Below are 10,902 nucleotides of genomic sequence, written 5' to 3' on the forward strand. Positions count from 1 at the left end.
CAGCAAAGAGAAAAGGTGACAGAAAGACACTGATCTGTTTAAAAATTCTGTTGCGAAAGGAACAGACCAATTTCTCAGCAGCTGTTCAAACTGAGAGTTTTGATGATGCATGTATTTCATGCACTCTTCTACATTTGTGACTTTTTCACTATTTCGGAAAGCTTTGCTATGTATTAAAAAGGCCAATGCGATTTCTGTTCATAGAAGGTAATAGCAAGTCCTAGACATAAAGTAAATAAAGAGAATATTTAAAGGATGGAGTGGTTAACTTTTTCTGTGTTAAGTGCTATTCAACATCTTTATCAACGACTTGGATGAAGGAATAGAGAACATCCTTTATCAAATTTGCAGATGACACCAAACTAGGAGTAGGAGCTAATACTCCAGAGGACAGGATCAAGATTCAAGATGACCTGAAAAGACTAGAAAGCTGGGCCAAAGCTAACAAAATGAAATTCAACAGGGAGAAATGTAAGGTACTGCAATAAGGGCAGAAAAATGAAAAGAACAGATATCGGATAGGGGACACCTGGATGAATGAAACTACATGTGAAAGGGATCTAGGAGTTCAGAAGACCACAAGTTGAACATGAGTCAACAGTGCGATGCGGCAGCTAACAAGGCCAATGCAATTTTAGCATCAATAGAAGTATAATGTCTAGATCAAGGGAAGTAATAGTGCCACTATATTCTGCTCTGGTCAGGCCTCACCTGGAAGACTGTGTCAAGTTCTGGGCACCACAATTCAAAAAGTATGTTGAGAAACTGGAGCGTGTCCAAAGGAGGGCAACTAAAATGTTGAAGGGTCTGGAAACCATGCCCTATGAGGAACACCTTAGGGAGCTGGGTATGTTTATCCTGGAGAAGAGAAGGTTAAGAGGTGATATGATAGCCCTGTTTAAATATTTGAAGGGATGTCATATTGAGAAGGTGGCTAGCTTGTTTTCTGCTGCTCCAGAGAATAGGATCTGGAGCAATGCAAGCAAGCTTCAGGAAAAGAGATTCCACCTCAACATTAGGAGGAACTTCCTGACAGAAAGGGCTGTTTGACAGTGGCACGCACTCCCTCAATGGAGAATAATGGAGTCCCCTTCTTTGTAGGCCTTTAAACAGAATCTTGATGGCCATCTGTCAGGGATGCTTTGATTGAGATTTCCTGCATGGCAGAAGGGGGGGGGGGTCGGAATGGATGGCCGTTGAGGTCTCTTCCAACTCTATGATTCTATGATTCTGAGACCACAATGGGAGAGTTTCAATCCTTCAGGCAAGGACCATAACCCTGAGGTCGCTATGGGCCAGGTCAGGTAAGGAACACCTCCCTCAAGACAATAAGCCAATCTTAATCCTTCAGGGAAGGAACATCAGACCGAAGTCACAATGAGTTAGGCTTAATCCTTCAGATAAGGAGCATCAGTCTGAGATAGCAATGGGCCAGTCTCATTCATTCAGGTAAAGAGGACCAACCTGAAGTCACAATGGGCCCGTCTCAATCTCTCAAACAACAAGAATCAGCCCGAGGTCACAATGAGCCATTCAAAGTCTTTCAGGAAAGAAGCATCAGACTGAAGTCACACTTCACCAGTCTCAATTTCTCAATCTCAATGAGTGTCAGCCTGAGGTTGTAATGGACCATTATCAATCCTCCAGGTCTGGAGTGACAACAGTCCCATCTCATTCCTGCAGGTAAGGAGCACCAGCCTTAAATCACAATAGTCCCGTCTCAATCCTTCAGGTAAGGAGCATCAGAGTGAAGTCACAGTGGGCCAGTCTCAATGCTTCAGGTAAAGAGCATGAGCCTGAAGTCATAACAGTCCCATCTCAGTCTTTCAGGCAAGGAACCTCATGGTGAGATCACAACAGTCCTGTCTCAATCCTTCAGGTAAGGAGCAGCAGACGGAGGTCACAATGGGACAGTCTCAATCTCTCAGGCAAGGGGCATCAGCCTGAAGTTGCAATCTGAGATCTAGAGTCAGTCCTGTGCTCAAAAAATAAAACCCATTTGAAACAAATGAAGCTTTATTGATGAATCCAGGCAGAAACATCCATTAACACCTTTTTGCAAAGTGTGTAGTCCAAAGGAACTTGCTCAAACCCTTCCTAAGCCAGCCCCCAATTCCCAACCTAAAGCAACACAAGCGGAGGTTGCATAGATACCAAGGTTGTCTATACTTCCCTTCCCTTCTCCCAGACAGCCTCACCTTGAAGAGCGGTCTTCCCAAGCCAGCTTCACTTCTCCTCGAGAACCAGATTCCAGCTGCAACCCCAGCCCCTCTCCAAACACTCTCCTTCATCTAAAAGCCACTCCATCTGTCTTTCTAACATTTCCCACTACATGCTTTCTATAACCCATCACTCTACACTAACTACTATGAACTACAACTAGAACTCCTACTTTAACTCTAATAATCAAACCCTAATATTTTACTCTTTATGACAGAACCCTTATACCCTGTTTCTTTTTTTAAATTTTTTTTATTTATGATTAGCAAGACATACAAATTTTATAGAAACATAAAACACATAAAACAAATAAACATATGAAACATATTTACATTGTGATACATTTAATTGTCATTAACTAACAAACAAATGAACAAGACATAACTAAAAATTTTATATATATATATATATATATATATATATATATATATATATGTCTATACACTAGATACCTCTGTTTTACACTTCTAAATTAGGTAGACCTAGCCCCCCTTTCTCCCTTTGGTCTTGCAAATAAGTTATTCTGATTCTTGATTTTTTCCCTTGCCAGATAAAGTCTTGAATATCTTTATTCCACCGCTTGAATATTTTATTAGACGTTATGACTGGAATGGTCTGAAAAAAGAAAATCATCTTAGGGAGCACATACATTTTAATTAGTGCTATTCTTCCCAATAGTGATAGTTGTAGATTTTTCCATTTTTTCAAATTGTTTCTCACCTTATCCCAAGTTATAGTATAATTATTTTCTATTAACTCAGAATTTTTGTTTGTGATAGTAATACCTAAGTATTTTGCTTTTTAAACAATCTTTAAATCCGTTTTCTCCTCTAATTCTTTTTCTTCTGAGTTGGACATATTTTTTGTCAAAATGACACTTTTCTGTTTGTTAATTTTTAATCCAGTCATGTCACACGCTTTCTCCAAAGTTGCCTCCATTCTAGGAATGCTGCTGATCGGATTATCTACAAATAAAACAATATCATCTGCAAAAGCTTTTAGCTTAAATTGAAAATTATTAATCTGTACACCTTTAATTTGGTCATCTTCTCTAATTTTCTTTAACATAACTTCAATCATCATTATAAACAAGAGTGGGGACAAAGGGCAGCCTTGCCTTGTTCCTTTGTTAATTTTACAGCTTTCAGATCTTTCACCATTAATTATTATTTGTGCATTTTGATTTGCGTATATTGTATTAACCCAGTTTGAAAATCTTTCTCCAATTTCACTTTGTTTTAATACCTCCTTCAAGAAGAGCCAATTAACATTATCAAATGCTTTTTCTAAATCAAGTAGTATAATACCTAGTTTCTTCTCCTTATGAAGTTCATAATATTCAATTATATTCATTAAAATTCTAGTATTTTGGTTGACGAGGGCGGGATAATAAGGACAGACAATAATAGGAACCCAGATAGAAAACATAGAAGTGTAGAAGGAGGGAAAATTTAAGAGAATATCTAACAGCCACAAGATGGAAGAAACCAAAACATTAGTGAATAATGAAAACTATTCAGTGATAGTAGAAGAATTAAAAAAAGATAGGAATGGAGATAAAAGTAGAAATTTCTAAGAAGATTAAGGAAGAAATGCAGGAATTAAAGGATGAAATAAAGAGAGATATACAAAAAGAAATAGAAATGTTTAAAACTAGCATATCTCAAATAACAGGAGAAATTAGAAAGATAAACAAAACAATGACAGAGACGCAGGAAAAGACAGCAGCGTTAGAAGAAAAAATTGGTAATATAGAGAAAAGACAGATAGAGGAAGACTACTATAAAACAAATATAGAATTAAGGCTACAAAGAAGAGCAATTAAATTAAGAGGGGTCCAAGAACAACCTAATGAAGATCTGATGATTAGGATTGTCCCAGCATCGGCGCAATTTATTGACTGGGCAGAGGTGCAGCTGGATTTGGAAATTGATAAATTGTATAGGGGTGATTCCTGGGTGGCAAGAAACCATAATTTATCTAGGGATATAATGATTTTTTTTTACAAGGGAAAGGGTAAGAGATTTGATTCTGGAGATAAATCTGAATAAAAAATTCGAATTAGAGGATAAAGAGATGAAAATATTTAAAGCAATTCCAGCACAAATTTTAAAGAGGAGAAGAGACTATGGTTTACTTACAGAATATTTGAAACATAATAATAAAAAGTACAGGTGGGAAAAAACAGAGGGAGTCTCCTTTACATTTAAAAAAAAGAGATTTGTTATAAATACAGAAGAAAAGATGAAAGATTTTTTAATTAATAAGAATGGGAAAACAAAAGATGAGAGAGAAGGAGAACCTTATACCCTGTTTCTGACACGCAATGGGCCAGTCCCAATCCTTCAGGTATACAGCACCAGTCTGAAGTGACAATTCTCCCATCTCAATCTTTCAGGCAAGGAGCATGAGCCTGAGGTTGCAAAGGGCCAGTCCCAATCCTTCAGGTAAAGAGCACCACCCTGAAGTCACAATAGTATCCTTTCAATCCTTCATCCAAGGAGCATCAGACTGAAGTTGCAATGGGCCAGTCTCAATCTCTCAGGCAACGAGAATCAGCCTGAGGTCACAATGGGCCAGTCTCAATGTTTCAGGCAAGAAGCATCAGCATCAGGTTGCAATGCTCACATCTCAATCCTTCAGGTAAGCAGCATTAGCCTAAATTCACAATGGTCCCATCTCATTGCTGCAGGCAAGGAGCATCAGCCTGAAGTCACATTATGTCATGAATCCCTTTATTCATGCATTTATTCATTTAGGGATTCATGCCATAAAGGGTATAGGTTTAGGTTTAAATTAGAATTGAGATAGATGGGATTTATGGTGGGTTAAAATAATATTTTTTTAATATGTGCTTTAATAGAAGATACTAGAAAGAGGTGGGGAGATCATGGCTAAAGAATGTGATTGTTTGCTAGGATTGGAATGTATGGGAATCATCCTTCTAACAGAGGCTTGGGTTTAAAAGACTGGTCTCTGTAAAAGGAGGGGGAACATATAGAGTTATTGGTATTGTTATATTGTAATGGGTTTATGCTTATTATATTTTGATATGGTATCATATTAGATTGGGATTGATGGGGTTTCATAGATAGATAGATAGATAGATAGATAGATAGATAGATAGATAGTGCAGTGGTTAAGAGAAGGCACATGAGAGCTTAATTGTTTTTAGAAATGCTGCCAGAATCCCAGATGGAAGGACACTGCACGGGAAAGGGCTATCCAATTAATTATCTTCATTGGTTAATGGGGTGCGGTTAATTGATATGGTTACAAAAGTGATATGTTTAGACTTCCTTTCATTCCTGACAAAAAAGTCACTTCTATTGCATGTATCTTCTTCATTAAAAGTTGTTCCTTTTTCAAAGTACTGCCTTTTGTGTTGCAAGAGGGGCTGCAGTTAGGAGCCTGACAAATATCTGTCTCCCCTTCCATTCACCCTGCTATCCCAAAAGGGCTGGAGAGCATATCAAACCAACCACAGAACCTTTCCCTGCTCTTCTGTAATGCCAGTCAAAAATAAAACACAGATAGTCCATGATCTCCTGGATGAAGAGGCTGACCTGGCTTGTTTCATGGAGACCTGGCTGGGTGATGAGAGCTCTGCCACCTGGGCTCGGGCCTTACCAGCCGGTTTCTCTGTCAGTGAGCAGGTAAGGGGATGTTGCTTTGGTCCATGAAGACAATCTTGCTTTGGCCAGGATACCTATCCATAAGATGGACCACATTGAATGTATTTACCTCAGCTTAAAGACTAGGGAAGGTCAGGGGATTCTGTGGGTTTACTGTCCTCCCTGTTCTTTAACAGACTTCCTAGCGGAGCTGACACAACTGGTCTCGGAGCTGCTGCTGGAGTCGCCTAGGCTTTTAGTCCTGGGCGACCTCAACATCCCCCTCGAGGCCGGTTTAACGAACATATCTGGTGCAGATCGGGAGTCCATGATCAGCATGACAAACATGGGCCTTTCCCAGATAGTCTCTGAGCCCACGCACTGTGCAGGTCATACTCTCGATGTGGTCTTCTGTACGGAACAGGCACATCCATGGGCGGAGGTAGTCAATATCTCCGCATTGTCATGGACCATAGATCATAGGTCAAGGTCAGGCTGAAGGCCAATATTCCGGGGGTGGAGGACCTATTAAAATGGTCTGCCCTCGAAGGTTGATGGAACCCACAAGGTTCCAAGAGGCCTTAGAGTCTTTGAAGGCTGATAATGCCAGTGATTCTGTTGCAGCTCTGGTCAATACTTGGAACAACGGTCTTAGCAGAGCTATAGACACTATCGCTTCCAAGTGCCCTTTCCAACCCGCTTCAAATCACAATTTGTGGTATACTCAAGATCTCAAAATAATGAAGGGGGCTGGACAACAGCTATAGCGCCGCTGGCAGAAATATCGACCCATACCTGATAAGAGTTTTTTTTAAAAAATCCTATGGAGTGGCAATAGATGCAGATAAGAAGTCCTTCTACTCTGCATTTATTACGTCTGCAAAGTCTCGTCCTGCAGAGCTATTCAGGGCGGTAAGGGACTTGGCTTAAATGTCCCCCTTTATTAGAACTCCTTATTGGAACCTACAAAAGCCTGCTCTGATGCTTTTAATAACTACTTTGCAGACAAAGGCGGGATACAGACGGGCAAAAAGGGGTGTGTTCATGACGTCATGAAGGTATAGCCTTCAGACGGCCCTTACCTGAATGCCGTCATGAACACGCCGCCCGCACGCCCCAAGCGGGAAGAAGCGGCATTAAAAAGGTGCCGCTTTTTTCCGCTTCTTTTCTATATAGTGCGCAGCTGCACATCTCCGTCTATAAGCTGCTGCACCGGTACGCCAGAATTGCTACGCCGCTAATTTAAGTTGCCCATTTAAAAGCTCCGTGTCTGCTGCATCGCATAATGAGTCGGGGTCCTGGAACATGCGCAGTTTGCAGTCAGGCTTTAATTGCAGCGTCAGATGCCATGCAGATGTGGAAGCTGCAGCACAGCTGCAACGCATTTTAAGACTCGTAACCCTAACCCTAACCCTAGAGCAACATGTACGCATGCGCTGCTAGAATTGTGGAAAGTTTGGAATTTAAAGTGAACCCCTACAACATATTCCTGTGCCATTTTCACCTAACAATAAAAAAACGCTAAAACTTTAAATATTTAGATATGTACAAGGGAGGTGATGGGGGATGGCAGGGGGACAGCGGTGGCAGCGGCGACAGCTGTGGCTGTGCATTGCAGATTCAGCAAGAGCGCGGGGACCAAAGGAGAGGAGGCATCTATGATGCTGGTGACATTGGCAACGTGCAAGCGGACAAGGATGCCAACACCAGCTGATCACCAGCTGGCAGGAGACCACCATTGTTCTTGGGCAGGACGGGGGGAAAAGTTTAAAGGGGCCTGGGTGTTTTAAATGTGCACATATGCTTTCTGCTGCCGGTGCTGAGCGCCGCAGCTGCGCAGCTGCGCATCCACCAGCCGGCAAACGAAAAAAAAAGCCCCGTTTTTGGCTGCCCGTGAGGAAGCTGCCTCTCTCTTTGCGGCGTCCTCCGAGGTATGGAAGCTACGGGTCAGAAACGGCCCCAGGTGAGGTGTCTTCACTGCCCCCCATGTGGAAGCCCCATCCACCTTAGCCACGCCCCCGGGGCGGGCGGTCTGGAGGCTCCGTATTCAGCAGAATACACCTCCAAGACGTCTTCCCCTGCCCGTCTGTATCCCGCTGAAATCTCTCAGATAAGAGCCGATTTGGATTCTAGATCAATTTGAGTCAGTTAGTACAGAGGATGTGGACAAGCTCCTTGGGAGTACGAAAAGACGACTTGCTCTTTTGATCCTTGACCGTCTTGGCTGGCTGTCCAGGGGGGAGATACCATCAAGATGCTGCTAAATACATAACTAATGCATCTTTCAGGGAAGGCTGTCTTCCATCTTGCCTCAAAGAGGCGGTGGTTAAACCACTTCTAAAAAAGCCTTCCCTTGACCCCCTGGACAGAAACAATTACCGGCCAGTTTGGCTCTTACCATTCTTAGGCAAGGTAATCGAGAGGGCAGTCGCCATTCAACTCCAAGCAGTCTTGGAAGAAACAGATTTTCTAGATCCATTTCAAACCAGATTTAGGATGGGTTACGGAGTTGAGACGGCCATGGTCCATCTTGGGATCGAAAACGCTTTGAAAAGGGGAAGTGTGGTCCTGCTGGTGCTCTTCGACCTCTCAGCGGCCTTCAATACCATTGACCACGGTATCCTTCTGGAACGCCTGGGAGAGTTGGGAATTGGGGGCACTGCTATCCAGTGGTTCAGGTCCTACATCTCTGGCAATTCCAGATGGTGTCGCTTGAGGACAGTTGTTCGTCCAAGAAGGAGCTCAAGTCGGGCGTCCCACAAGGCGCGACTCTGTCCCCAAAGCTATTCAACATTTACATGAAGCTGCTGGGTGAGATCATCCAGAGACATGGGGCGGGATGTGATCAATATGCTGACGACACCCAAATATATTTCTCTATGTCTCAGACTGATGCAGTGATGAAGGATGGCGTCTCTCCTCTGAATGCCTGTCTTAATGCGGCAATGGACTGGATGAGGGAAAACAAACTCAAATTGAATCCAGGTAAAATGGAGGAACTTGTAATAGGAACCCCTAATCCAGGAATGGAGTTGTGTCAGGCAGTTCTGGATGGGGTCACACTTCCCCTGAAAGACTCTGTCTACAGTTTGGGAGTGCTCCTGGATTCATCACTTCATCTGATGGCTCAGGTGTATGCAAAGGACAGGAGCACTTGTTATCAGCTTCGGGTGATGCGCCAACTGCGCCGCTTCCTGGAGCAGGGAGACCTTGAAACAGTAGTACATGCACTGGTCATCTCTCGGCTCGACTTCTGTAACACATTCTACATGGGGCTACCCTTGTGCCATGTTCAGAAACTTCAACTGGAACAGAATATGGCAGCCAGGTTGGTTACAGGCACTTCTAGAACTGTCCACATTACACCGGTTCTTAAATCCCTCCACTGGCTGCCCATTAGTTTCTGGGCAAGATACAAGGTGTTGCTTTTAACCTTTAAAGCACTACATGGCTTGAGTCCTGACTACTTGAGGGAGAGCTTCCTCCCATACAATCCACCCGCAAACTCAGGTCCTCTGGTAAGAACCTGCTACAACTCAAGAAGACAAGACTTTCAGCATTGACCCAGAGGTCCTTCTCATCATCCGCTCCCAGTCTCTGGAACGACCTCCGGATGAGATCCGTCATATTTCCACCTTGGAAGCCTTTAGAAAGGCTATTAAGATGGATGTCTTCTGGCAGGCCTTTCCAGACTAGATAAGATCTATTGACTTGCCTCCCCCTCCCCCTGACCCTTACTCTTGCCACCGTTACTCCACCGAAAAATGTTGCTTCCAATGATATTGAACCCTATCCTGTGTGATGCTTTCTATTTGGCACAAAACTCTTCCCCAAATGAGGCATCAGAAGGAAGGGTCTCTCCTCTGCCCCAATTTCCAGGAGGGAGGGGGCTCCTCAAAGCCCTTTTTACCTTTGGATCCCCCTCCCCTCCATGGCCATGCCTCTCTCCAAGGGACCCCCTGCCCTCTTTTCTCATAATAACCCCCCAAGTACATGGGACCCAAAGAATATCCGAGTACGGGGCAGGGAAGGAAAGGGGGAGAGGAGGCCTGGCAGTCCCCCCTGCCTTTCTTGGGGGGGGGGGGGCGAAGAGGGGCTTCCTTCCTTCTAATAACCCCGCAAGGGCCCCCTAGAAGACGGTCCAGCCATTCCTCTGAATGAACGAGGGCTCTCCCCACTTCCCTCCCTCCTCAGAACAGACTGTGAGGGCAGCTATGGCTTCAGGGGCTGAGTCTGTGCATGCACATATGGCCTCAAAGGCTCCTCCTCAGCATGTGCAGGGATTGCCAGGGCCTAGATGCTGCTGCTTATTCCGCTGGCAGCCTTTGCGGGAAAGGAAGGTATGTGCCAAGGGTTCAGCGGCCTCCACTTCCTTCCTTCTTTTCTTCATTTGAGGAGACTGCAATGGAGCCCAAGGTGCAGAGCTGGATTCAGGAGGGAAAGGCAGGAAAGGAAGGCTCTAGTTGGGGAATATAACTCTCTCTGTGTATCGTGTGTGTGTGTGTGCGTGTGTGTGCAAATTCAGAACTTCTGTGCATCAAAGAGTCCCGTGTGTTGAAATAGCAAAGGACTTTATTGAGAACACATAGAAATTCAGTGTTTAAGCCAGAACTGCCCACTCTAAGCCAAACAATACATTAAAACCCCAAAACCTAAAACATCATCCTCTTCCAAACCTAGCCCCCACCTCCAATTCCCACAGTCTATGCCCCACAGGTAACAAGACCCCTTTTGGCATTTCCACAAACTAGCTCGTCCTGTTAATACCGGCCTCCAACTTTCTTCAGCCAACATCCCATACATTGCAAAAGCTATCATTCCCATAACTATTCTAGACAGCTGTAACAAATCCCAGCCCCACATCTAACTAACTTATACCACGACCCACAATCCCCAGCCAAATTTACAATCCAAAGTAATTATCTATACTATTAGCAATGAAACCTAAATTTAACAACATACAACCTTAAAACATAAAGACACATATGGACAGACAAACTTTAAAAGCAAAATCACAAGGACCTTTTCTTATCACCACAGGATTTAAAATATATATTTTTGTATTCCT

Source organism: Sceloporus occidentalis, unplaced genomic scaffold (assembly GCF_023333645.1).
Source record: "Sceloporus occidentalis isolate IW3139 unplaced genomic scaffold, rSceOcc1.0.p SCAF_57, whole genome shotgun sequence".
Lineage (NCBI taxonomy): Eukaryota > Metazoa > Chordata > Lepidosauria > Squamata > Phrynosomatidae > Sceloporus > Sceloporus occidentalis.